The sequence below is a fragment of the Pimephales promelas genome, chromosome 13 (genome assembly GCF_988280905.1).
Source record: "Pimephales promelas chromosome 13, fPimPro1.hap1.1, whole genome shotgun sequence".
Classification (NCBI taxonomy): domain Eukaryota; kingdom Metazoa; phylum Chordata; class Actinopteri; order Cypriniformes; family Leuciscidae; genus Pimephales; species Pimephales promelas.
In genome coordinates, this window is record NC_142781.1 from 11,935,481 (window position 1) to 11,950,686 (window position 15,206).

Below are 15,206 nucleotides of genomic sequence, written 5' to 3' on the forward strand. Positions count from 1 at the left end.
CTTTGTCAGAAGTGGGATTTGAACCCACGCCTCCATTCGGAGACCAGAAATCTCAACAACTGAGAAGGTTGACAATCCTTGAGTCTGGCGCCTTAGACCACTCGGCCATCCTGACACTTATGTTGAGCTCAGTCACATCACTGCCTATGGTTAAATACATACAGAATTAATATAACAATTCTTGATTAACAAAAGCTCTTTGTCAGAAGTGGGATTTGAACCCACGCCTCCATTCGGAGACCAGAAATCTCAGCAACTGAGAAGGTTGACAATCCTTGAGTCTGGCGCCTTAGACCACTAGGCCATCCTGACACTTAAACAACTATGTTAACCTCAGTCACATCACTGTCTATTGATAAATACATACAGAATTAATATAACAATTCTTCCTTAATAAAAGCTCTTTGTCAGAAGTGGGATTTGAACCCACGCCTCCATTCGGAGACCAGAAATCTCAACAACTGAGAAGGTTGACAATCCTTGAGTCTGGCGCCTTAGACCACTCGGCCATCCTGACACTTATGTTGAGCTCTGTCACATCACTGCCTATGGTTAAATACATACAGAATTAATATAACAATTCTTGATTAACAAAAGCTCTTTGTCAGAAGTGGGATTTGAACCCACGCCTCCATTCGGAGACCAGAAATCTCAGCAACTGAAAAGGTTGACAATCCTTGAGTCTGGCGCCTTAGACCACTCGGCCATCCTGACACTTAAACAACTATGTTAACCTCAGTCACATCACTGTCTATTGATAAATACATACAGAATTAATATAACAATTCTTCCTTAATAAAAGCTCTTTGTCAGAAGTGGGATTTGAACCCACGCCTCCATTCGGAGACCAGATATCTCAACAACTGAGAAGGTTAACATTCCTTAAGTCTGGCGCCTTAGACCACTCGGCCATCCTGACACTTAAACTACTATGTTAAGCTCAGTCACATCACCGTCTATTGATAAATACATACAGAATTATTATACCAATTCTTCCTTAATAAAAGCTCTTTGTCAGAAGTGGGATTTGAACCCACGCCTCCATTCGGAGACCAGAAATCTCAACAACTGAGAAGGTTATCATTTCTTGAGTCTGGCGCCTTAGACCACTCGGCCATCCTGACACTTATGTTGAGCTCAGTCACATCAATGCCTATGGTTAAATACATACAGAATTAATATAACAATTCTTGATTAACAAAAGCTCTTTGTCAGAAGTGGGATTTGAACCCACGACTCCATTCGGAGACCAGAAATCTCAACAACTGAGAAGGTTGACAATCCTTGAGTCTGGCGCCTTAGACCACTCGGCCATCCTGACACTTATTTTGAGCTCAGTCACATCACTGCCTATGGTTAAATAAATAAAGAATTAATATAACAATTCTTGATTAACAAAAGCTCTTTGTCAGAAGTGGGATTTGAACCCACGCCTCCATTTGGAGACCAGAAATCTCAACAACTGAGAAGGTTGACAATCCTTGAGTCTGGCGCCTTAGACCACTCGGCCATCCTGACACTTAAACAACTATGTTAACCTCAGTCACATCACTGTCTATTGATAAATACATACAGAATTAATATAACAATTCTTCCTTAAAAAAGCTCTTTGTCAGAAGTGGGATTTGAACCCACGCCTCCATTCGGAGACCAGAAATCTCAGCAACTGAGAAGGTTGACAATCCTTGAGTCTGGCACCTTAGACCACTCGGCCATCCTGACACTTAAACAACTATGTTAACCTCAGTCACATCACTGTCTATTGATAAATACATACAGAATTAATATAACAATTCTTCCTTAATAAAAGCTCTTTGTCAGAAGTGGGATTTGAACCCACGCCTCCATTCGGAGACCAGAAATCTCAACAACTGAGAAGGTTGACAACCCTTGAGTCTGGCGCCTTAGACCACTCGGCCATCCTGACACTTATACTAAGCTCAGTCACATCACTGCCTATGGTTAAATACATACAGAATTAAAATAACAATTCTTCCTTAAAAAAGCTCTTTGTCCGAAGTGGGATTTGAACCCACGCCTCCATTCGGAGACCAGAAATCTCAACAACTGAGAAGGTTGACAATCCTTGAGTCTGGCGCCTTAGACCACTCAGCCATCCTGACACTTATGTTGAGCTCAGTCACATCACTGCCTATGGTTAAATACATACAGAATTAATATAACAATTCTTGATTAACAAAAGCTCTTTGTCAGAAGTGGGATTTGAACCCACGCCTCCATTCGGAGACCAGAAATCTCAGCAACTGAGAAGGTTGACAATCCTTGAGTCTGGCGCCTTAGACCACTCGGCCATCCTGACACTTAAACAACTATGTTAACCTCAGTCACATCACTGTCTATTGATAAATACATACAGAATTAATATAACAATTCTTCCTTAATAAAAGCTCTTTGTCAGAAGTGGGATTTGAACCCACGCCTCCATTCGGAGACCAGAAATCTCAGCAACTGAGAAGGTTGACAATCCTTGAGTCTGGCGCCTTAGACCACTCGGCCATCCTGACACTTAAACAACTATGTTAACCTCAGTCACATCACTGTCTATTGATAAATACATACAGAATTAATATAACAATTCTTCCTTAATAAAAGCTCTTTGTCAGAAGTGGGATTTGAACCCACGCCTCCATTCGGAGACCAGAAATCTCAACAACTGAGAAGGTTGACAACCCTTGAGTCTGGCGCCTTAGACCACTCGGCCATCCTGACACTTATACTAAGCTCAGTCACATCACTGCCTATGGTTAAATACATACAGAATTAAAATAACAATTCTTCCTGAAAAAAGCTCTTTGTCCGAAGTGGGATTTGAACCCACGCCTCCATTCGGAGACCAGAAATCTCAACAACTGAGAAGGTTGACAATCCTTGAGTCTGGCGCCTTAGACCACTCGGCCATCCTGACACTTATGTTGAGCTCACTCACATCACTGCCTATGGTTAAATACATACAGAATTAATATAACAATTCTTCCTTAATAAAAGCTCTTTGTCAGAAGTGGGATTTGAACCCACGCCTCCATTCGGAGACCAGAAATCTCAACAACTGAGAAGGTTGACAATCCTTGAGTCTGGCGCCTTAGACCACTCGGCCATCCTGACACTTATGTTGAGCTCCGTCACATCACTGCCTATGGTTAAATACATACAGAATTAATATAACAATTCTTGATTAACAAAAGCTCTTTGTCAGAAGTGGGATTTGAACCCACGCCTCCATTCGGAGACCAGAAATCTCAGCAACTGAAAAGGTTGACAATCCTTGAGTCTGGCGCCTTAGACCACTCGGCCATCCTGACACTTAAACAACTATGTTAACCTCAGTCACATCACTGTCTATTGATAAATACATACAGAATTAATATAACAATTCTTCCTTAATAAAAGCTCTTTGTCAGAAGTGGGATTTGAACCCACGCCTCCATTCGGAGACCAGATATCTCAACAACTGAGAAGGTTAACATTCCTTAAGTCTGGCGCCTTAGACCACTCGGCCATCCTGACACTTAAACTACTATGTTAAGCTCAGTCACATCACCGTCTATTGATAAATACAGAATTATTATACCAATTCTTCCTTAATAAAAGCTCTTTGTCAGAAGTGGGATTTGAACCCACGCCTCCATTCGGAGACCAGAAATCTCAACAACTGAGAAGGTTATCATTTCTTGAGTCTGGCGCCTTAGACCACTCGGCCAACCTGACACTTATCTTGAGCTCAGTCACATCACTGCCTATGGTTAAATACATACAGAATTAATATAACAATTCTTGATTAACAAAAGCACTTTGTCAGAAGTGGGATTTGAACCCACGACTCCATTCGGAGACCAGAAATCTCAACAACTGAGAAGGTTGACAATCCTTGAGTCTGGCGCCTTAGACCACTCGGCCATCCTGACACTTATGTTGAGCTCAGTCACATCACTGCCTATGGTTAAATAAATACAGAATTAATATAACAATTCTTGATTAACAAAAGCTCTTTGTCAGAAGTGGGATTTGAACCCTCGCCTCCATTAGGAGACCAGAAATCTCAACAACTGAGAAGGTTGACAATCCTTGAGTCTGGCGCCTTAGACCACTCGGCCATCCTGACACTTAAACAACTATGTTAACCTCAGTTACATCACTGTCTATTGATAAATACATACAGAATTAATATAACAATTCTTCCTTAAAAAAGCTCTTTGTCAGAAGTGGGATTTGATCCCACGCCTCCATTCGGAGACCAGAAATCTCAACAACTGAGAAGGTTGACAATCCTTGAGTCTGGCGCCTTAGACCACTCGGCCATCCTGACACTTATGTTGAGCTCAGTCACATCACTGCCTATGGTTAAATACATACAGAATTAATATAACAATTCTTGATTAACAAAAGCTCTTTGTCAGAAGTGGGATTTGAACCCACGCCTCCATTCGGAGACCAGAAATCTCAGCAACTGAGAAGGTTGACAATCCTTGAGTCTGGCGCCTTAGACCACTCAGCCATCCTGACACTTAAACAACTATGTTAACCTCAGTCACATCACTGTCTATTGATAAATACATACCGAATTAATATAACAATTCTTCCTTAATAAAAGCTCTTTGTCAGAAGTGGGATTTGAACCCACGCCTCCATTCGGAGACCAGAAATCTCAACAACTGAGAAGGTTATCATTTCTTGCGTCTGGCGCCTTAGACCACTCGGCCATCCTGACACTTATGTTGAGCTCAGTCACATCACTGCCTATGGTTAAATACATACAGAATTAATATAACAATTCTTGATTAACAAAAGCTCTTTGTCAGAAGTGGGATTTGAACCCACGACTCCATTCGGAGACCAGAAATCTCAACAACTGAGAAGGTTGACAATCCTTGAGTCTGGCGCCTTAGACCACTCGGCCATCCTGACACTTATGATGAGCTCAGTCACATCACTGCCTATGGTTAAATAAATACAGAATTAATATAACAATTCTTGATTAACAAAAGCTCTTTGTCAAAAGTGGGATTTGAACCCACGCCTCCATTCGGAGACCAGAAATCTCAACAACTGAGAAGGTTGACAATCCTTGAGTCTGGCGCCTTAGACCACTCGGCCATCCTTACACTTAAACAACTATGTTAACCTCAGTCACATCACTGTCTATTTATAAATACATACAGAATTAATATAACAATTCTTCCTTAAAAAAGCTCTTTGTCAGAAGTGGGATTTGAACCCACGCCTCCATTCGGAAAACAGAAATCTCAACAACTGAGAAGGTTGACAATCCTTGAGTCTGGCGCCTTAGACCACTCGGCCATCCTGACACTTATGTTGAGCTCAGTCACATCACTGCCTATGGTTAAATACATACAGAATTAATATAACAATTCTTGATTAACAAAAGCTCTTTGTCAGAAGTGGGATTTGAACCCACGCCTCCATTCGGAGACCAGAAATCTCAGCAACTGAGAAGGTTGACAATCCTTGAGTCTGGCGCCTTAGACCACTCGGCCATCCTGACACTTAAACAACTATGTTAACCTCAGTCACATCACTGTCTATTGATAAATACATACAGAATTAATATAACAATTCTTCCTTAATAAAAGCTCTTTGTCAGAAGTGGGATTTGAACCCACGCCTCCATTCGGAGACCAGAAATCTCAACAACTGAGAAGGTTGACAATCCTTGAGTCTGGCGCCTTAGACCACTCGGCCATCCTGACACTTATGTTGAGCTCTGTCACATCACTGCCTATGGTTAAATACATACAGAATTAATATAACAATTCTTGATTAACAAAAGCTCTTTGTCAGAAGTGGGATTTGAACCCACGCCTCCATTCGGAGACCAGAAATCTCAGCAACTGAAAAGGTTGACAATCCTTGAGTCTAGTGCCTTAGACCACTCGGCCATCCTGACACTTAAACTACTATGTTAAGCTCAGTCACATCACCGTCTATTGATAAATACATACAGAATTATTATACCAATTCTTCCTTAATAAAAGCTCTTTGTCAGAAGTGGGATTTGAACCCACGCCTCCATTCGGAGACCAGAAATCTCAACAACTGAGAAGGTTATCATTTCTTGAGTCTGGCACCTTAGACCACTCGGCCATCCTGACACTTATGTTGAGCTCAGTCACATCACTGCCTATGGTTAAATAAATACAGAATTAATATAACAATTCTTGATTAACAAAAGCTCTTTGTCAGAAGTGGGATTTGAACCCACGCCTCCATTCGGAGACCAGAAATCTCAACAACTGAGAAGGTTGACAATCCTTGAGTCTGGCGCCTTAGACCACTCGGCCATCCTTACACTTAAAAAACTATGTTAACCTCAGTCACATCACTGTCTATTGATAAATACATACAGAATTAATATAACAATTCTTCCTTAAAAAAGCTCTTTGTCAGAAGTGGGATTTGAACCCACGCCTCCATTCGGAAAACAGAAATCTCAACAACTGAGAAGGTTGACAATCCTTGAGTCTGGCGCCTTAGACCACTCGGCCATCCTGACACTTATGTTGAGCTCAGTCACATCACTGCCTATGGTTAAATACATACAGAATTAATATAACAATTCTTGATTAACAAAAGCTCTTTGTCAGAAGTGGGATTTGAACCCACGCCTCCATTCGGAGACCAGAAATCTCAGCAACTGAGAAGGTTGACAATCCTTGAGTCTGGCGCCTTAGACCACTCGGCCATCCTGACACTTAAACAACTATGTTAACCTCAGTCACATCACTGTCTATTGATAAATACATACAGAATTAATATAACAATTCTTCCTTAATAAAAGCTCTTTGTCAGAAGTGGGATTTGAACCCACGCCTCCATTCGGAGAATAGAAATCTCAACAACTGAGAAGGTTGACAATCCTTGAGTCTGGCGCCTTAGACCACTCGGCCATCCTGACACTTATAGTGAGCTCTGTCACATCACTGCCTATGGTTAAATACATACAGAATTAATATAACAATTCTTGATTAACAAAAGCTCTTTGTCAGAAGTGGGATTTGAACCCACGCCTCCATTCGGAGACCAGAAATCTCAGCAACTGAAAAGGTTGACAATCCTTGAGTCTGGCGCCTTAGACCACTCGGCCATCCTGACACTTAAACAACTATGTTAACCTCAGTCACATCACTGTCTATTGATAAATACATACAGAATTAATATAACAATTCTTCCTTAATAAAAGCTCTTTGTCAGAAGTGGGATTTGAACCCACGCCTCCATTCGGAGACCAGATATCGCAACAACTGAGAAGGTTAACATTGCTTAAGTCTGGCGCCTTAGACCACTCGGCCATCCTGACACTTAAACTACTATGTTAAGCTCAATCACATCACCGTCTATTGATAAATACATACAGAATTATTATACCAATTCTTCCTTAATAAAAGCTCTTTGTCAGAAGTGGGATTTGAACCCACGCCTCCATTCGGAGACCAGAAATCTCAACAACTGAGAAGGTTATCATTTCTTGAGTCTGGCACCTTAGACCACTCGGCCATCCTGACACTTATGTTGAGCTCAGTCACATCACTGCCTATGGTTAAATACATAGAGAATTAATATAACAATTCTTGATTAACAAAAGCTCTTTGTCAGAAGTGGGATTTGAACCCACGACTCCATTCGGAGACCAGAAATCTCAACAACTGAGAAGGTTGACAATCCTTGAGTCTGGCGCCTTAGACCACTCGGCCATCCTGACACTTATTTTGAGCTCAGTCACATCACTGCCTATGGTTAAATAAATAAAGAATTAATATAACAATTCTTGATTAACAAAAGCTCTTTGTCAGAAGTGGGATTTGAACCCACGCCTCCATTCGGAGACCAGAAATCTCAACAACTGAGAAGGTTGACAATCCTTGAGTCTGGCGCCTTAGACCACTCGGCCATCCTGACACTTAAACAACTATGTTAACCTCAGTCACATCACTGTCTATTGATAAATACATACAGAATTAATATAACAATTCTTCCTTAAAAAAGCTCTTTGTCAGAAGTGGGATTTGAACCCACGCCTCCATTCGGAGACCAGAAATCTCAGCAACTGAGAAGGTTGACAATCCTTGAGTCTGGCGCCTTAGACCACTCGGCCATCCTGACACTTAAACAACTATGTTAACCTCAGTCACATCACTGTCTATTGATAAATACATACAGAATTAATATAACAATTCTTCCTTAATAAAAGCTCTTTGTCAGAAGTGGGATTTGAACCCACGCCTCCATTCGGAGACCAGAAATCTCAACAACTGAGAAGGTTGACAACCCTTGAGTCTGGCGCCTTAGACCACTCGGCCATCCTGACACTTATACTAAGCTCAGTCACATCACTGCCTATGGTTAAATACATACAGAATTAAAATAACAATTCTTCCTTAAAAAAGCTCTTTGTCCGAAGTGGGATTTGAACCCACGCCTCCATTCGGAGAGCAGAAATCTCAACAACTGAGAAGGTTGACAATTCTTGAGTCTGGCGCCTTAGACCACTCAGCCATCCTGACACTTATGTTAAGCTCAGTCACATCACTGTCTATTGATCAATACATACAGAATTAATATAACAATTCTTCCTTAATAAAAGCTCTTTGTCAGAAGTGTGATTTGAACCCACGCCTCCATTCGGAGACCAGAAATCTCAACAACTGAGAAGGTTGACAATTCTTGAGTCTGGCGCCTTAGACCACTCGGCCATCCTGACACTTATGTTAAGCTCAGTCACATCACTGTCTATGGTTAAATACATACAGAATTAATATATCAATTCTTCCTTACAAAAGCTCTTTGTCAGTAGTGGGATTTGAACCCACGCCTCCATTCGGAGAGCAGAAATCTCAACAACTGAGAAGGTTGACAATTCTTGAGTCTGGCGCCTTAGACCACTCGGCCAACCTGACACTTAAACAACTATGTTAACCTCAGTCACATCACTGTCTATTGATAAATACATACAGAATTAATATAACAATTCTTCCTTAATAAAAGCTCTTTATCAGAAGTGGGATTTGAACCCACGCCTCCATTCGGAGACCAGATATCTCAACAACTGAGAAGGTTAACATTCCTTAAGTCTGGCGCCTTAGACCACTCGGCCATCCTGACACTTAAACCACTATGTTAAGCTCAGTCACATCACCGTCTATTGATAAATACATACAGAATTAATATACCAATTCTTCCTTAATAAAAGCTCTTTGTCAGAAGTGGGATTTGAACCCACGCCTCCATTCGGAGACCAGAAATCTCAACAACTGAGAAGGTTAACATTCCTTAAGTCTGGCGCCTTAGACCACTCGGCCATCCTGACACTTAAACCACTATGTTAAGATCAGTCACATCACTGTCTATTGATAAATACATACAGAATTAATATACCAATTCTTCCTTAATAAAAGCTCTTTGTCAGAAATGGGATTTGAACCCTCGCCTCAATTCGGAGACCAGAAATCTCAACAACTGAGAAGGTTATCATTTCTTGAGTCTGGCGCCTTAGACCACTCGGCCATCCTGACACTTATGTTGAGCTCAGTCACATCACTGCCTATGGTTAAAAACATACAGAATTAATATAACAATTCTTGATTAACAAAAGCTCTTTGTCAGAAGTGGGATTTGAACCCACGACTCCATTCGGAGACCAGAAATCTCAACAACTGAGAAGGTTGACAATCCTTGAGTCTGGCGCCTTAGACCACTCGGCCATCCTGACACTTATGTTGAGCTCAGTCACATCACTGCCTATGGTTAAATAAATACAGAATTAATATAACAATTCTTGATTAACAAAAGCTCTTTGTCAGAAGTGGGATTTGAACCCTCGCCTCCATTCGGAGACCAGAAATCTCAACAACTGAGAAGGTTGACAATCCTTGAGTCTGGCGCCTTAGACCACTCGGCCATCCTGACACTTAAACAACTATGTTAACCTCAGTCACATCACTGTCTATTGATAAATACATACAGAATTAATATAACAATTCTTCCTTAAAAAAGCTCTTTGTCAGAAGTGGGATTTGAACCCACGCCTCCATTCGGAGACCAGAAATCTCAACAACTGAGAAGGTTGACAATCCTTGAGTCTGGCGCCTTAGACCACTCGGCCATCCTGACACTTATGTTGAGCTCAGTCACATCACTGCCTATGGTTAAATACATACAGAATTAATATAACTATTCTTGATTAACAAAAGCTCTTTGTCAGAAGTGGGATTTGAACCCACGCCTCCATTCGGAGACCAGAAATCTCAGCAACTGAGAAGGTTGACAATCCTTGAGTCTGGCGCCTTAGACCACTCAGCCATCCTGACACTTAAACAACTATGTTAACCTCAGTCACATCACTGTCTATTGATAAATACATACAGAATTAATATAACAATTCTTCCTTAATAAATGCTCTTTGTCAGAAGTGGGATTTGAACCCACGCCTCCATTCGGAGACCAGAAATCTCAACAACTGAGAAGGTTATCATTTCTTGAGTCTGGCGCCTTAGACCACTCGGCCATCCTGACACTTATGTTGAGCTCAGTCACATCACTGCCTATGGTTAAATACATACAGAATTAATATAACAATTCTTGATTAACAAAAGCTCTTTGTCAGAAGTGGGATTTGAACCCACGACTCCATTCGGAGACCAGAAATCTCAACAACTGAGAAGGTTGACAATCCTTGAGTCTGGCGCCTTAGACCACTCAGCCATCCTGACACTTATGATGAGCTCAGTCACATCACTGCCTATGGTTAAATAAATACAGAATTAATATAACAATTCTTGATTAACAAAAGCTCTTTGTCAGAAGTGGGATTTGAACCCACGCCTCCATTCGGAGACCAGAAATCTCAACAACTGAGAAGGTTGACAATCCTTGAGTCTGGCGCCTTAGACCACTCGGCCATCCTTACACTTAAACAACTATGTTAACCTCAGTCACATCACTGTCTATTGATAAATACATACAGAATTAATATAACAATTCTTCCTTAAAAAAGCTCTTTGTCAGAAGTGGGATTTGAACCCACGCCTCCATTCGGAGACCAGAAATCTCAACAACTGAGAAGGTTGACAATCCTTGAGTCTGGCGCCTTAGACCACTCGGCCATCCTGACACTTATGTTGAGCTCAGTCACATCACTGCCTATGGTTAAATACATACAGAATTAATATAACAATTCTTGATTAACAAAAGCTCTTTGTCAGAAGTGGGATTTGAACCCACGCCTCCATTCGGAGACCAGAAATCTCAGCAACTGAGAAGGTTGACAATCCTTGAGTCTGGCGCCTCAGACCACTCGGCCATCCTGACACTTAAACAACTATGTTAACCTCAGTCACATCACTGTCTATTGATAAATACATACAGAATTAATATAACAATTCTTCCTTAATAAAAGCTCTTTGTCAGAAGTGGGATTTGAACCCACGCCTCCATTCGGAGACCAGAAATCTCAACAACTGAGAAGGTTGACAATCCTTGAGTCTGGCGCCTTAGACCACTCAGCCATCCTGACACTTATGTTGAGCTCTGTCACATCACTGCCTATGGTTAAATACATACAGAATTAATATATCAATTCTTGATTAACAAAAGCTCTTTGTCAGAAGTGGGATTTGAACCCACGCCTCCATTCGGAGACCAGAAATCTCAGCAACTGAAAAGGTTGACAATCCTTGAGTCTGGCGCCTTAGACCACTCGGCCATCCTGACACTTAAACAACTATGTTAACCTCAGTCACATCACTGTCTATTGATAAATACATACAGAATTAATATAACAATTCTTCCTTAATAAAAGCTCTTTGTCAGAAGTGGGATTTGAACCCACGCCTCCATTCGGAGACCAGATATCTCAACAACTGAGAAGGTTAACATTCCTTAAGTCTGGCGCCTTAGACCACTCGGCCATCCTGACACTTAAACCACTATGTTAAGATCAGTCACATCACTGTCTATTGATAAATACATACAGAATTAATATATCAATTCTTGATTAACAAAAGCTCTTTGTCAGAAGTGGGATTTGAACCCACGCCTCCATTCGGAGACCAGAAATCTCAGCAACTGAAAAGGTTGACAATCCTTGAGTCTGGCGCCTTAGACCACTCGGCCATCCTGACACTTAAACAACTATGTTAACCTCAGTCACATCACTGTCTATTGATAAATACATACAGAATTAATATAACAATTCTTCCTTAATAAAAGCTCTTTGTCAGAAATGGGATTTGAACCCACGCCTCCATTCGGAGACCAGAAATCTCAACAACTGAGAAGGTTATCATTTCTTGAGTCTGGCGCCTTAGACCACTCGGCCATCCTGACACTTATGTTGAGCTCAGTCACATCACTGCCTATGGTTAAATACATACAGAATTAATATAACAATTCTTGATTAACAAAAGCTCTTTGTCAGAAGTGGGATTTGAACCCACGACTCCATTCGGAGACCAGAAATCTCAACAACTGAGAAGGTTGACAATCCTTGAGTCTGGCGCCTTAGACCACTCGGCCATCCTGACACTTATGTTGAGCTCAGTCACATCACTGCCTATGGTTAAATAAATACAGAATTAATATAACAATTCTTCCTTAATAAAAGCTCTTTGTCAGAAGTGGGATTTGAACCCACGCCTCCATTCGGAGACCAGAAATCTCAACAACTGAGAAGGTTGACAACCCTTGAGTCTGGCGCCTTAGACCACTCGGCCATCCTGACACTTATACTAAGCTCAGTCACATCACTGCCTATGGTTAAATACATACAGAATTAAAATAACAATTCTTCCTTAAAAAAGCTCTTTGTCCGAAGTGGGATTTGAACCCACGCCTCCATTCGGAGAGCAGAAATCTCAACAACTGAGAAGGTTGACAATTCTTGAGTCTGGCGCCTTAGACCACTCAGCCATCCTGACACTTATGTTAAGCTCAGTCACATCACTGTCTATTGATCAATACATACAGAATTAATATAACAATTCTTCCTTAATAAAAGCTCTTTGTCAGAAGTGTGATTTGAACCCACGCCTCCATTCGGAGACCAGAAATCTCAACAACTGAGAAGGTTGACAATTCTTGAGTCTGGCGCCTTAGACCACTCGGCCATCCTGACACTTATGTTAAGCTCAGTCACATCACTGTCTATGGTTAAATACATACAGAATTAATATATCAATTCTTCCTTACAAAAGCTCTTTGTCAGTAGTGGGATTTGAACCCACGCCTCCATTCGGAGAGCAGAAATCTCAACAACTGAGAAGGTTGACAATTCTTGAGTCTGGCGCCTTAGACCACTCGGCCAACCTGACACTTAAACAACTATGTTAACCTCAGTCACATCACTGTCTATTGATAAATACATACAGAATTAATATAACAATTCTTCCTTAATAAAAGCTCTTTATCAGAAGTGGGATTTGAACCCACGCCTCCATTCGGAGACCAGATATCTCAACAACTGAGTAGATTAACATTCCTTAAGTCTGGCGCCTTAGACCACTCGGCCATCCTGACACTTAAACCACTATGTTAAGCTCAGTCACATCACCGTCTATTGATAAATACATACAGAATTAATATACCAATTCTTCCTTAATAAAAGCTCTTTGTCAGAAGTGGGATTTGAACCCACGCCTCCATTCGGAGACCAGAAATCTCAACAACTGAGAAGGTTAACATTCCTTAAGTCTGGCGCCTTAGACCACTCGGCCATCCTGACACTTAAACCACTATGTTAAGATCAGTCACATCACTGTCTATTGATAAATACATACAGAATTAATATACCAATTCTTCCTTAATAAAAGCTCTTTGTCAGAAATGGGATTTGAACCCTCGCCTCCATTCGGAGACCAGAAATCTCAACAACTGAGAAGGTTATCATTTCTTGAGTCTGGCGCCTTAGACCACTCGGCCATCCTGACACTTATGTTGAGCTCAGTCACATCACTGCCTATGGTTAAATACATACGGAATTAAAATAACAATTCTTCCTTAAAAAAGCTCTTTGTCCGAAGTGGGATTTGAACCCACGCCTCCATTCGGAGAGCAGAAATCTCAACAACTGAGAAGGTTGACAATTCTTGAGTCTGGCGCCTTAGACCACTCAGCCATCCTGACACTTATGTTAAGCTCAGTCACATCACTGTCTATTGATCAATACATACAGAATTAATATAACAATTCTTCCTTAATAAAAGCTCTTTGTCAGAAGTGTGATTTGAACCCACGCCTCCATTCGGAGACCAGAAATCTCAACAACTGAGAAGGTTGACAATTCTTGAGTCTGGCGCCTTAGACCACTCGGCCATCCTGACACTTATGTTAAGCTCAGTCACATCACTGTCTATGGTTAAATACATACAGAATTAATATATCAATTCTTCCTTACAAAAGCTCTTTGTCAGTAGTGGGATTTGAACCCACGCCTCCATTCGGAGAGCAGAAATCTCAACAACTGAGAAGGTTGACAATTCTTGAGTCTGGCGCCTTAGACCACTCGGCCAACCTGACACTTAAACAACTATGTTAACCTCAGTCACATCACTGTCTATTGATAAATACATACAGAATTAATATAACAATTCTTCCTTAATAAAAGCTCTTTATCAGAAGTGGGATTTGAACCCACGCCTCCATTCGGAGACCAGATATCTCAACAACTGAGAAGGTTAACATTCCTTAAGTCTGGCGCCTTAGACCACTCGGCCATCCTGACACTTAAACCACTATGTTAAGCTCAGTCACATCACCGTCTATTGATAAATACATACAGAATTAATATACCAATTCTTCCTTAATAAAAGCTCTTTGTCAGAAGTGGGATTTGAACCCACGCCTCCATTCGGAGACCAGAAATCTCAACAACTGAGAAGGTTAACATTCCTTAAGTCTGGCGCCTTAGACCACTCGGCCATCCTGACACTTAAACCACTATGTTAAGATCAGTCACATCACTGTCTATTGATAAATACATACAGAATTAATATACCAATTCTTCCTTAATAAAAGCTCTTTGTCAGAAATGGGATTTGAACCCTCGCCTCCATTCGGAGACCAGAAATCTCAACAACTGAGAAGGTTATCATTTCTTGAGTCTGGCGCCTTAGACCACTCGGCCATCCTGACACTTATGTTGACCTCAGTCACATCACTGCCTATGGTTAAATACATAC

At 41.2% G+C, this 15,206-nt stretch overlaps 1 protein-coding gene and 69 non-coding genes across 70 annotated transcripts in view; all 70 read right to left on the reverse strand.

The window, feature by feature from the left end:
- Window positions 1-15,206, reverse strand: part of opn8c (opsin 8, group member c) — a 112,351-nt gene that overhangs the window by 50,595 nt on the left and 46,550 nt on the right.
- On the reverse strand, window positions 4-115 carry trnal-caa (transfer RNA leucine (anticodon CAA)). The gene is made up of 2 exons: window positions 78-115; window positions 4-49 (listed from the first exon to the last, which is right to left on the reverse strand). It is a non-coding gene; the product is annotated as a tRNA-Leu (tRNA).
- trnal-caa (transfer RNA leucine (anticodon CAA)) lies at window positions 201-312 on the reverse strand. Its single transcript has 2 exons — window positions 275-312; window positions 201-246 (listed from the first exon to the last, which is right to left on the reverse strand). It is a non-coding gene; the product is annotated as a tRNA-Leu (tRNA).
- Window positions 406-517, reverse strand: trnal-caa (transfer RNA leucine (anticodon CAA)). The gene is made up of 2 exons: window positions 480-517; window positions 406-451 (listed from the first exon to the last, which is right to left on the reverse strand). It is a non-coding gene; the product is annotated as a tRNA-Leu (tRNA).
- On the reverse strand, window positions 603-714 carry trnal-caa (transfer RNA leucine (anticodon CAA)). The gene is made up of 2 exons: window positions 677-714; window positions 603-648 (listed from the first exon to the last, which is right to left on the reverse strand). It is a non-coding gene; the product is annotated as a tRNA-Leu (tRNA).
- On the reverse strand, window positions 808-919 carry trnal-uaa (transfer RNA leucine (anticodon UAA)). The gene is made up of 2 exons: window positions 882-919; window positions 808-853 (listed from the first exon to the last, which is right to left on the reverse strand). It is a non-coding gene; the product is annotated as a tRNA-Leu (tRNA).
- On the reverse strand, window positions 1,013-1,124 carry trnal-caa (transfer RNA leucine (anticodon CAA)). Its single transcript has 2 exons — window positions 1,087-1,124; window positions 1,013-1,058 (listed from the first exon to the last, which is right to left on the reverse strand). It is a non-coding gene; the product is annotated as a tRNA-Leu (tRNA).
- trnal-caa (transfer RNA leucine (anticodon CAA)) lies at window positions 1,210-1,321 on the reverse strand. The gene is made up of 2 exons: window positions 1,284-1,321; window positions 1,210-1,255 (listed from the first exon to the last, which is right to left on the reverse strand). It is a non-coding gene; the product is annotated as a tRNA-Leu (tRNA).
- Window positions 1,407-1,518, reverse strand: trnal-caa (transfer RNA leucine (anticodon CAA)). The gene is made up of 2 exons: window positions 1,481-1,518; window positions 1,407-1,452 (listed from the first exon to the last, which is right to left on the reverse strand). It is a non-coding gene; the product is annotated as a tRNA-Leu (tRNA).
- Window positions 1,611-1,722, reverse strand: trnal-caa (transfer RNA leucine (anticodon CAA)). Its single transcript has 2 exons — window positions 1,685-1,722; window positions 1,611-1,656 (listed from the first exon to the last, which is right to left on the reverse strand). It is a non-coding gene; the product is annotated as a tRNA-Leu (tRNA).
- Window positions 1,816-1,927, reverse strand: trnal-caa (transfer RNA leucine (anticodon CAA)). Its single transcript has 2 exons — window positions 1,890-1,927; window positions 1,816-1,861 (listed from the first exon to the last, which is right to left on the reverse strand). It is a non-coding gene; the product is annotated as a tRNA-Leu (tRNA).
- trnal-caa (transfer RNA leucine (anticodon CAA)) lies at window positions 2,012-2,123 on the reverse strand. The gene is made up of 2 exons: window positions 2,086-2,123; window positions 2,012-2,057 (listed from the first exon to the last, which is right to left on the reverse strand). It is a non-coding gene; the product is annotated as a tRNA-Leu (tRNA).
- trnal-caa (transfer RNA leucine (anticodon CAA)) lies at window positions 2,209-2,320 on the reverse strand. The gene is made up of 2 exons: window positions 2,283-2,320; window positions 2,209-2,254 (listed from the first exon to the last, which is right to left on the reverse strand). It is a non-coding gene; the product is annotated as a tRNA-Leu (tRNA).
- Window positions 2,414-2,525, reverse strand: trnal-caa (transfer RNA leucine (anticodon CAA)). The gene is made up of 2 exons: window positions 2,488-2,525; window positions 2,414-2,459 (listed from the first exon to the last, which is right to left on the reverse strand). It is a non-coding gene; the product is annotated as a tRNA-Leu (tRNA).
- trnal-caa (transfer RNA leucine (anticodon CAA)) lies at window positions 2,619-2,730 on the reverse strand. Its single transcript has 2 exons — window positions 2,693-2,730; window positions 2,619-2,664 (listed from the first exon to the last, which is right to left on the reverse strand). It is a non-coding gene; the product is annotated as a tRNA-Leu (tRNA).
- Window positions 2,815-2,926, reverse strand: trnal-caa (transfer RNA leucine (anticodon CAA)). The gene is made up of 2 exons: window positions 2,889-2,926; window positions 2,815-2,860 (listed from the first exon to the last, which is right to left on the reverse strand). It is a non-coding gene; the product is annotated as a tRNA-Leu (tRNA).
- On the reverse strand, window positions 3,012-3,123 carry trnal-caa (transfer RNA leucine (anticodon CAA)). The gene is made up of 2 exons: window positions 3,086-3,123; window positions 3,012-3,057 (listed from the first exon to the last, which is right to left on the reverse strand). It is a non-coding gene; the product is annotated as a tRNA-Leu (tRNA).
- trnal-caa (transfer RNA leucine (anticodon CAA)) lies at window positions 3,209-3,320 on the reverse strand. The gene is made up of 2 exons: window positions 3,283-3,320; window positions 3,209-3,254 (listed from the first exon to the last, which is right to left on the reverse strand). It is a non-coding gene; the product is annotated as a tRNA-Leu (tRNA).
- trnal-uaa (transfer RNA leucine (anticodon UAA)) lies at window positions 3,414-3,525 on the reverse strand. Its single transcript has 2 exons — window positions 3,488-3,525; window positions 3,414-3,459 (listed from the first exon to the last, which is right to left on the reverse strand). It is a non-coding gene; the product is annotated as a tRNA-Leu (tRNA).
- trnal-caa (transfer RNA leucine (anticodon CAA)) lies at window positions 3,615-3,726 on the reverse strand. Its single transcript has 2 exons — window positions 3,689-3,726; window positions 3,615-3,660 (listed from the first exon to the last, which is right to left on the reverse strand). It is a non-coding gene; the product is annotated as a tRNA-Leu (tRNA).
- trnal-caa (transfer RNA leucine (anticodon CAA)) lies at window positions 3,812-3,923 on the reverse strand. The gene is made up of 2 exons: window positions 3,886-3,923; window positions 3,812-3,857 (listed from the first exon to the last, which is right to left on the reverse strand). It is a non-coding gene; the product is annotated as a tRNA-Leu (tRNA).
- Window positions 4,009-4,120, reverse strand: trnal-caa (transfer RNA leucine (anticodon CAA)). Its single transcript has 2 exons — window positions 4,083-4,120; window positions 4,009-4,054 (listed from the first exon to the last, which is right to left on the reverse strand). It is a non-coding gene; the product is annotated as a tRNA-Leu (tRNA).
- Window positions 4,213-4,324, reverse strand: trnal-caa (transfer RNA leucine (anticodon CAA)). The gene is made up of 2 exons: window positions 4,287-4,324; window positions 4,213-4,258 (listed from the first exon to the last, which is right to left on the reverse strand). It is a non-coding gene; the product is annotated as a tRNA-Leu (tRNA).
- Window positions 4,410-4,521, reverse strand: trnal-caa (transfer RNA leucine (anticodon CAA)). The gene is made up of 2 exons: window positions 4,484-4,521; window positions 4,410-4,455 (listed from the first exon to the last, which is right to left on the reverse strand). It is a non-coding gene; the product is annotated as a tRNA-Leu (tRNA).
- trnal-caa (transfer RNA leucine (anticodon CAA)) lies at window positions 4,615-4,726 on the reverse strand. Its single transcript has 2 exons — window positions 4,689-4,726; window positions 4,615-4,660 (listed from the first exon to the last, which is right to left on the reverse strand). It is a non-coding gene; the product is annotated as a tRNA-Leu (tRNA).
- On the reverse strand, window positions 4,812-4,923 carry trnal-caa (transfer RNA leucine (anticodon CAA)). Its single transcript has 2 exons — window positions 4,886-4,923; window positions 4,812-4,857 (listed from the first exon to the last, which is right to left on the reverse strand). It is a non-coding gene; the product is annotated as a tRNA-Leu (tRNA).
- On the reverse strand, window positions 5,009-5,120 carry trnal-caa (transfer RNA leucine (anticodon CAA)). Its single transcript has 2 exons — window positions 5,083-5,120; window positions 5,009-5,054 (listed from the first exon to the last, which is right to left on the reverse strand). It is a non-coding gene; the product is annotated as a tRNA-Leu (tRNA).
- Window positions 5,213-5,324, reverse strand: trnal-caa (transfer RNA leucine (anticodon CAA)). The gene is made up of 2 exons: window positions 5,287-5,324; window positions 5,213-5,251 (listed from the first exon to the last, which is right to left on the reverse strand). It is a non-coding gene; the product is annotated as a tRNA-Leu (tRNA).
- On the reverse strand, window positions 5,410-5,521 carry trnal-caa (transfer RNA leucine (anticodon CAA)). The gene is made up of 2 exons: window positions 5,484-5,521; window positions 5,410-5,455 (listed from the first exon to the last, which is right to left on the reverse strand). It is a non-coding gene; the product is annotated as a tRNA-Leu (tRNA).
- Window positions 5,615-5,726, reverse strand: trnal-caa (transfer RNA leucine (anticodon CAA)). Its single transcript has 2 exons — window positions 5,689-5,726; window positions 5,615-5,660 (listed from the first exon to the last, which is right to left on the reverse strand). It is a non-coding gene; the product is annotated as a tRNA-Leu (tRNA).
- On the reverse strand, window positions 5,812-5,923 carry trnal-caa (transfer RNA leucine (anticodon CAA)). The gene is made up of 2 exons: window positions 5,886-5,923; window positions 5,812-5,857 (listed from the first exon to the last, which is right to left on the reverse strand). It is a non-coding gene; the product is annotated as a tRNA-Leu (tRNA).
- Window positions 6,017-6,128, reverse strand: trnal-caa (transfer RNA leucine (anticodon CAA)). Its single transcript has 2 exons — window positions 6,091-6,128; window positions 6,017-6,062 (listed from the first exon to the last, which is right to left on the reverse strand). It is a non-coding gene; the product is annotated as a tRNA-Leu (tRNA).
- On the reverse strand, window positions 6,214-6,325 carry trnal-caa (transfer RNA leucine (anticodon CAA)). Its single transcript has 2 exons — window positions 6,288-6,325; window positions 6,214-6,259 (listed from the first exon to the last, which is right to left on the reverse strand). It is a non-coding gene; the product is annotated as a tRNA-Leu (tRNA).
- Window positions 6,418-6,529, reverse strand: trnal-caa (transfer RNA leucine (anticodon CAA)). The gene is made up of 2 exons: window positions 6,492-6,529; window positions 6,418-6,456 (listed from the first exon to the last, which is right to left on the reverse strand). It is a non-coding gene; the product is annotated as a tRNA-Leu (tRNA).
- On the reverse strand, window positions 6,615-6,726 carry trnal-caa (transfer RNA leucine (anticodon CAA)). Its single transcript has 2 exons — window positions 6,689-6,726; window positions 6,615-6,660 (listed from the first exon to the last, which is right to left on the reverse strand). It is a non-coding gene; the product is annotated as a tRNA-Leu (tRNA).
- Window positions 6,820-6,931, reverse strand: trnal-caa (transfer RNA leucine (anticodon CAA)). The gene is made up of 2 exons: window positions 6,894-6,931; window positions 6,820-6,858 (listed from the first exon to the last, which is right to left on the reverse strand). It is a non-coding gene; the product is annotated as a tRNA-Leu (tRNA).
- Window positions 7,017-7,128, reverse strand: trnal-caa (transfer RNA leucine (anticodon CAA)). The gene is made up of 2 exons: window positions 7,091-7,128; window positions 7,017-7,062 (listed from the first exon to the last, which is right to left on the reverse strand). It is a non-coding gene; the product is annotated as a tRNA-Leu (tRNA).
- Window positions 7,222-7,333, reverse strand: trnal-uaa (transfer RNA leucine (anticodon UAA)). The gene is made up of 2 exons: window positions 7,296-7,333; window positions 7,222-7,267 (listed from the first exon to the last, which is right to left on the reverse strand). It is a non-coding gene; the product is annotated as a tRNA-Leu (tRNA).
- Window positions 7,427-7,538, reverse strand: trnal-caa (transfer RNA leucine (anticodon CAA)). Its single transcript has 2 exons — window positions 7,501-7,538; window positions 7,427-7,472 (listed from the first exon to the last, which is right to left on the reverse strand). It is a non-coding gene; the product is annotated as a tRNA-Leu (tRNA).
- Window positions 7,624-7,735, reverse strand: trnal-caa (transfer RNA leucine (anticodon CAA)). Its single transcript has 2 exons — window positions 7,698-7,735; window positions 7,624-7,669 (listed from the first exon to the last, which is right to left on the reverse strand). It is a non-coding gene; the product is annotated as a tRNA-Leu (tRNA).
- Window positions 7,821-7,932, reverse strand: trnal-caa (transfer RNA leucine (anticodon CAA)). Its single transcript has 2 exons — window positions 7,895-7,932; window positions 7,821-7,866 (listed from the first exon to the last, which is right to left on the reverse strand). It is a non-coding gene; the product is annotated as a tRNA-Leu (tRNA).
- Window positions 8,025-8,136, reverse strand: trnal-caa (transfer RNA leucine (anticodon CAA)). Its single transcript has 2 exons — window positions 8,099-8,136; window positions 8,025-8,070 (listed from the first exon to the last, which is right to left on the reverse strand). It is a non-coding gene; the product is annotated as a tRNA-Leu (tRNA).
- On the reverse strand, window positions 8,230-8,341 carry trnal-caa (transfer RNA leucine (anticodon CAA)). Its single transcript has 2 exons — window positions 8,304-8,341; window positions 8,230-8,275 (listed from the first exon to the last, which is right to left on the reverse strand). It is a non-coding gene; the product is annotated as a tRNA-Leu (tRNA).
- Window positions 8,623-8,734, reverse strand: trnal-caa (transfer RNA leucine (anticodon CAA)). The gene is made up of 2 exons: window positions 8,697-8,734; window positions 8,623-8,668 (listed from the first exon to the last, which is right to left on the reverse strand). It is a non-coding gene; the product is annotated as a tRNA-Leu (tRNA).
- On the reverse strand, window positions 9,024-9,135 carry trnal-uaa (transfer RNA leucine (anticodon UAA)). Its single transcript has 2 exons — window positions 9,098-9,135; window positions 9,024-9,069 (listed from the first exon to the last, which is right to left on the reverse strand). It is a non-coding gene; the product is annotated as a tRNA-Leu (tRNA).
- Window positions 9,229-9,340, reverse strand: trnal-uaa (transfer RNA leucine (anticodon UAA)). Its single transcript has 2 exons — window positions 9,303-9,340; window positions 9,229-9,274 (listed from the first exon to the last, which is right to left on the reverse strand). It is a non-coding gene; the product is annotated as a tRNA-Leu (tRNA).
- Window positions 9,631-9,742, reverse strand: trnal-caa (transfer RNA leucine (anticodon CAA)). The gene is made up of 2 exons: window positions 9,705-9,742; window positions 9,631-9,676 (listed from the first exon to the last, which is right to left on the reverse strand). It is a non-coding gene; the product is annotated as a tRNA-Leu (tRNA).
- Window positions 9,828-9,939, reverse strand: trnal-caa (transfer RNA leucine (anticodon CAA)). Its single transcript has 2 exons — window positions 9,902-9,939; window positions 9,828-9,873 (listed from the first exon to the last, which is right to left on the reverse strand). It is a non-coding gene; the product is annotated as a tRNA-Leu (tRNA).
- trnal-caa (transfer RNA leucine (anticodon CAA)) lies at window positions 10,032-10,143 on the reverse strand. The gene is made up of 2 exons: window positions 10,106-10,143; window positions 10,032-10,077 (listed from the first exon to the last, which is right to left on the reverse strand). It is a non-coding gene; the product is annotated as a tRNA-Leu (tRNA).
- On the reverse strand, window positions 10,229-10,340 carry trnal-caa (transfer RNA leucine (anticodon CAA)). The gene is made up of 2 exons: window positions 10,303-10,340; window positions 10,229-10,274 (listed from the first exon to the last, which is right to left on the reverse strand). It is a non-coding gene; the product is annotated as a tRNA-Leu (tRNA).
- On the reverse strand, window positions 10,434-10,545 carry trnal-caa (transfer RNA leucine (anticodon CAA)). Its single transcript has 2 exons — window positions 10,508-10,545; window positions 10,434-10,479 (listed from the first exon to the last, which is right to left on the reverse strand). It is a non-coding gene; the product is annotated as a tRNA-Leu (tRNA).
- Window positions 10,631-10,742, reverse strand: trnal-caa (transfer RNA leucine (anticodon CAA)). Its single transcript has 2 exons — window positions 10,705-10,742; window positions 10,631-10,676 (listed from the first exon to the last, which is right to left on the reverse strand). It is a non-coding gene; the product is annotated as a tRNA-Leu (tRNA).
- On the reverse strand, window positions 10,828-10,939 carry trnal-uaa (transfer RNA leucine (anticodon UAA)). Its single transcript has 2 exons — window positions 10,902-10,939; window positions 10,828-10,873 (listed from the first exon to the last, which is right to left on the reverse strand). It is a non-coding gene; the product is annotated as a tRNA-Leu (tRNA).
- Window positions 11,032-11,143, reverse strand: trnal-caa (transfer RNA leucine (anticodon CAA)). Its single transcript has 2 exons — window positions 11,106-11,143; window positions 11,032-11,077 (listed from the first exon to the last, which is right to left on the reverse strand). It is a non-coding gene; the product is annotated as a tRNA-Leu (tRNA).
- trnal-caa (transfer RNA leucine (anticodon CAA)) lies at window positions 11,229-11,340 on the reverse strand. The gene is made up of 2 exons: window positions 11,303-11,340; window positions 11,229-11,274 (listed from the first exon to the last, which is right to left on the reverse strand). It is a non-coding gene; the product is annotated as a tRNA-Leu (tRNA).
- On the reverse strand, window positions 11,434-11,545 carry trnal-caa (transfer RNA leucine (anticodon CAA)). The gene is made up of 2 exons: window positions 11,508-11,545; window positions 11,434-11,479 (listed from the first exon to the last, which is right to left on the reverse strand). It is a non-coding gene; the product is annotated as a tRNA-Leu (tRNA).
- Window positions 11,631-11,742, reverse strand: trnal-caa (transfer RNA leucine (anticodon CAA)). Its single transcript has 2 exons — window positions 11,705-11,742; window positions 11,631-11,676 (listed from the first exon to the last, which is right to left on the reverse strand). It is a non-coding gene; the product is annotated as a tRNA-Leu (tRNA).
- trnal-caa (transfer RNA leucine (anticodon CAA)) lies at window positions 11,836-11,947 on the reverse strand. Its single transcript has 2 exons — window positions 11,910-11,947; window positions 11,836-11,881 (listed from the first exon to the last, which is right to left on the reverse strand). It is a non-coding gene; the product is annotated as a tRNA-Leu (tRNA).
- trnal-caa (transfer RNA leucine (anticodon CAA)) lies at window positions 12,041-12,152 on the reverse strand. Its single transcript has 2 exons — window positions 12,115-12,152; window positions 12,041-12,086 (listed from the first exon to the last, which is right to left on the reverse strand). It is a non-coding gene; the product is annotated as a tRNA-Leu (tRNA).
- Window positions 12,246-12,357, reverse strand: trnal-caa (transfer RNA leucine (anticodon CAA)). The gene is made up of 2 exons: window positions 12,320-12,357; window positions 12,246-12,291 (listed from the first exon to the last, which is right to left on the reverse strand). It is a non-coding gene; the product is annotated as a tRNA-Leu (tRNA).
- trnal-uaa (transfer RNA leucine (anticodon UAA)) lies at window positions 12,443-12,554 on the reverse strand. Its single transcript has 2 exons — window positions 12,517-12,554; window positions 12,443-12,488 (listed from the first exon to the last, which is right to left on the reverse strand). It is a non-coding gene; the product is annotated as a tRNA-Leu (tRNA).
- trnal-caa (transfer RNA leucine (anticodon CAA)) lies at window positions 12,640-12,751 on the reverse strand. The gene is made up of 2 exons: window positions 12,714-12,751; window positions 12,640-12,685 (listed from the first exon to the last, which is right to left on the reverse strand). It is a non-coding gene; the product is annotated as a tRNA-Leu (tRNA).
- trnal-caa (transfer RNA leucine (anticodon CAA)) lies at window positions 13,033-13,144 on the reverse strand. Its single transcript has 2 exons — window positions 13,107-13,144; window positions 13,033-13,078 (listed from the first exon to the last, which is right to left on the reverse strand). It is a non-coding gene; the product is annotated as a tRNA-Leu (tRNA).
- trnal-caa (transfer RNA leucine (anticodon CAA)) lies at window positions 13,434-13,545 on the reverse strand. Its single transcript has 2 exons — window positions 13,508-13,545; window positions 13,434-13,479 (listed from the first exon to the last, which is right to left on the reverse strand). It is a non-coding gene; the product is annotated as a tRNA-Leu (tRNA).
- On the reverse strand, window positions 13,639-13,750 carry trnal-caa (transfer RNA leucine (anticodon CAA)). The gene is made up of 2 exons: window positions 13,713-13,750; window positions 13,639-13,684 (listed from the first exon to the last, which is right to left on the reverse strand). It is a non-coding gene; the product is annotated as a tRNA-Leu (tRNA).
- trnal-caa (transfer RNA leucine (anticodon CAA)) lies at window positions 13,844-13,955 on the reverse strand. The gene is made up of 2 exons: window positions 13,918-13,955; window positions 13,844-13,889 (listed from the first exon to the last, which is right to left on the reverse strand). It is a non-coding gene; the product is annotated as a tRNA-Leu (tRNA).
- Window positions 14,237-14,348, reverse strand: trnal-caa (transfer RNA leucine (anticodon CAA)). The gene is made up of 2 exons: window positions 14,311-14,348; window positions 14,237-14,282 (listed from the first exon to the last, which is right to left on the reverse strand). It is a non-coding gene; the product is annotated as a tRNA-Leu (tRNA).
- trnal-uaa (transfer RNA leucine (anticodon UAA)) lies at window positions 14,638-14,749 on the reverse strand. The gene is made up of 2 exons: window positions 14,712-14,749; window positions 14,638-14,683 (listed from the first exon to the last, which is right to left on the reverse strand). It is a non-coding gene; the product is annotated as a tRNA-Leu (tRNA).
- Window positions 14,843-14,954, reverse strand: trnal-uaa (transfer RNA leucine (anticodon UAA)). Its single transcript has 2 exons — window positions 14,917-14,954; window positions 14,843-14,888 (listed from the first exon to the last, which is right to left on the reverse strand). It is a non-coding gene; the product is annotated as a tRNA-Leu (tRNA).
- Window positions 15,048-15,159, reverse strand: trnal-caa (transfer RNA leucine (anticodon CAA)). The gene is made up of 2 exons: window positions 15,122-15,159; window positions 15,048-15,093 (listed from the first exon to the last, which is right to left on the reverse strand). It is a non-coding gene; the product is annotated as a tRNA-Leu (tRNA).